A 3,287-nucleotide genomic window follows, 5' to 3' on the forward strand; every position below is an offset into this window, starting at 1 on the left:
AACGCTGTAGCTCTCTAAACACTGTAGCTCTCTCTCTAAACGCTGTAGCTCTCTCTCTAAACGCTGTAGCTCTCTCTCTAAACGCTGTAGTTCTTTCTAAACGCTGTAGCTCTCTCTCTAAATGCTGTAGCTCTCTCTCTAAACGCTGTAGTTCTCTCTAAACGCTGTAGCTCTCTCTAAACGCTGTAGCTCTCTCTAAACGCTGTAGTTCTCTCTAAACGCTGTAGCTCTCTCTCTAAACGCTGTAGTTCTCTCTAAACGCTGTAGCTCTCTCTAAACGCTGTAGCTCTCTCTCTAAATGCTGTAGCTCTCTCTCTAAACGCTGTAGTTCTCTCTAAACGCTGTAGCTCTCTCTAAACGCTGTAGCTCTCTCTCTAAACGCTGTAGTTCTCTCTAAACGCTGTAGCTCTCTCTCTAAACGCTGTAGCTCTCTCTAAACGCTGTAGCTCTCTCTAAACGCTGTAGCTCTCTCTAAACGCTGTAGCTCTCTCTCTAAACGCTGTAGTTCTCTCTAAACGCTGTAGCTCTCTCTCTAAACGTTGTAGCTCTCTCTCTAAACGCTGTAGCTCTCTCTAAACGCTGTAGCTCTCTCTAAACGCTGTAGCTCTCTCTCTAAACGCTGTAGCTCTCTCTCTAAACGCTGTAGCTCTCTCTAAACTCTGTTGCTCTCTCTCTAAACGCTGTAGCTCTCTCTAAACGCTGTAGCTCTCTAAACGCTGTAGCTCTCTCTCTAAACGCTGTAGCTCTCTCTCTAAACGCTGTAGCTCTCTCTCTAAACGCTGTAGCTCTCTCTAAACGCTGTAGCTCTCTAAACGCTGTAGCTCTCTCTCTAAACGCTGTAGCTCTCTCTAAACGCTGTAGCTCTCTCTAAACTCTGTTGCTCTCTCTCTAAATGCTGTAGCTCTCTAAACGCTGTAGCTCTCTAAACGCTGTAGCTCTCTCTAAACGCTGTAGCTCTCTAAACGCTGTAGCTCTCTCTAAACGCTGTAGCTCTCTCTAACCGCTGTAGCTCTCTCTAAACGCTGTAGCTCTCTCTCTAAATGCTGTAGCTCTCTCTAAACGCTGTAGCTCTCTCTAAACGCTGTAGCTCTCTCTCTAAACGCTGTAGCTCTCTCTCTAAACGCTGTAGCTCTCTCTAAACGCTGTAGCTCTCTGTAGCTCTCTCTAAACACTGTAGCTCTCTCTAAACGCTGTAGCTCTCTCTAAACGCTGTAGCTCTCTCTCTAAACGCTGTAGCTCTCTCTCTAAACGCTGTAGCTCTCTAACCGCTGTAGCTCTCTCTCTAAACGCTGTAGCTCTCTAAACGCTGTAGCTCTCTCTCTCAACGCTGTAGCTCTCTCTCTAAACACTGTAGCTCTCTCTAAACGGTGTAGCTCTCCCTAAATGCTGTAGCTCTCTAAACGCTGTAGCTCTCTAACCGCTGTAGCTCTCTCTCTAAACGCTGTAGCTCTCTAACCGCTGTAGCTCTCTCTCTAAACGCTGTAGCTCTCTAACCGCTGTAGCTCTCTCTCTAAACGCTGTAGCTCTCTCTAAACGCTGTAGCTCTCTCTCTAAACGCTGTAGCTCTCTCTCTAAACGCTATAGCTCTCTAAACGCTGTAGCTCTCTAAACGCTGTAGCTCTCTAACCGCTGTAGCTCTCTCTAACCGCTGTAGCTCTCTCTAAACACTGTAGCTCTCTAAACGCTGTAGCTCTCTCTCTAAACGCTGTAGCTCTCTCTAAACTCTGTAGCTCTCTCTCTAAACGCTGTAGTTCTCTCTAAACGCTGTAGCTCTCTCTCTAAACGCTGTAGCTCTCTCTAAACTCTGTAGCTCTCTCTCTAAACGCTGTAGCTCTCTCTCTAAACGCTATAGCTCTCTAAACGCTATAGCTCTCTAAACGCTGTAGCTCTCTAACCACTGTAGCTCTCTCTCTAAACGCTGTAGCTCTCTCTCTAAATGCTGTAGCTCTCTCTCTAAACGCTGTAGCTCTCTCTCTAAACGCTGTAGCTCTCTCTCTAAACGCTGTAGCTCTCTCTCTAAATGCTGTAGCTCTCTCTCTAAACGCTGTAGCTCTCTCTCTAAACGCTGTAGCTCTCTCTCTAAACGCTGTAGCTCTCTCTCTAAACGCTGTAGCTCTCTAAACGCTGTAGTTCTCTCTCTAAACGCTGTAGCTCTCTAACCGCTGTAGCTCTCTCTAAACGCTGTAGCTCTCTCTCTAACCGCTGTAGTTCTCTCTCTAAACGCTGTAGCTCTCTAACCGCTGTAGTTCTCTCTAAACGCTGTAGCTCTCTCTCTAAACGCTGTAGCTCTCTAACCGCTGTAGCTCTCTCTAACCGCTGTAGTTCTCTCTAACCGCTGTAGTTCTCTCTAAACGCTGTAGCTCTCTCTAAACGCTGTAGCTCTCTCTCTAAACGCTGTAGCTCTCTAAACGCTGTAGTTCTCTCTCTAAACGCTGTAGCTCTCTAACCGCTGTAGCTCTCTCTAAACGCTGTAGCTCTCTCTCTAAACGCTGTAGCTCTCTCTCTAAACGCTGTAGCTCTCTAAACGCTGTAGTTCTCTCTCTAAACGCTGTAGCTCTCTAACCGCTGTAGCTCTCTCTAAACGCTGTAGCTCTCTCTCTAACCGCTGTAGTTCTCTCTCTAAACGCTGTAGCTCTCTAACCGCTGTAGTTCTCTCTAAACGCTGTAGCTCTCTCTCTAAACGCTGTAGCTCTCTAACCGCTGTAGCTCTCTCTAACCGCTGTAGTTCTCTCTAACCGCTGTAGTTCTCTCTAAACGCTGTAGCTCTCTCTCTAAACGCTGTAGCTCTCTCTCTAAACGCTGTAGCTCTCTCTCTAAACGCTGTAGCTCTCTAAACGCTGTAGTTCTCTCTCTAAACGCTGTAGCTCTCTAACCGCTGTAGCTCTCTCTAAACGCTGTAGCTCTCTCTCTAACCGCTGTAGTTCTCTCTCTAAACGCTGTAGCTCTCTAACCGCTGTAGTTCTCTCTAAACGCTGTAGCTCTCTCTCTAAACGCTGTAGCTCTCTAACCGCTGTAGCTCTCTCTAACCGCTGTAGTTCTCTCTAACCGCTGTAGTTCTCTCTAAATGCTGTAGCTCTCTCTCTAAACGCTGTAGCTCTCTCTCTAACCGCTGTAGCTGTCTCTCTAAACGCTGTAGCTCTCTCTCTAAATGCTGTAGCTCTCTCTCTAAATGCTGTAGCTCTCTCTAAACGCTGTAGCTCTCTCTCTCTAAACGCTGTAGTTCTCTCTAAACGCTGTAGCTCTCTCTCTAAACGCTGTAGCTCTCTAACCGCTGTAGCTCTCTAACC

Source organism: Notolepis coatsorum, assembly GCF_963971535.1.
Source record: "Notolepis coatsorum genome assembly, chromosome: 1".
Taxonomy (NCBI): domain Eukaryota; kingdom Metazoa; phylum Chordata; class Actinopteri; order Aulopiformes; family Paralepididae; genus Notolepis; species Notolepis coatsorum.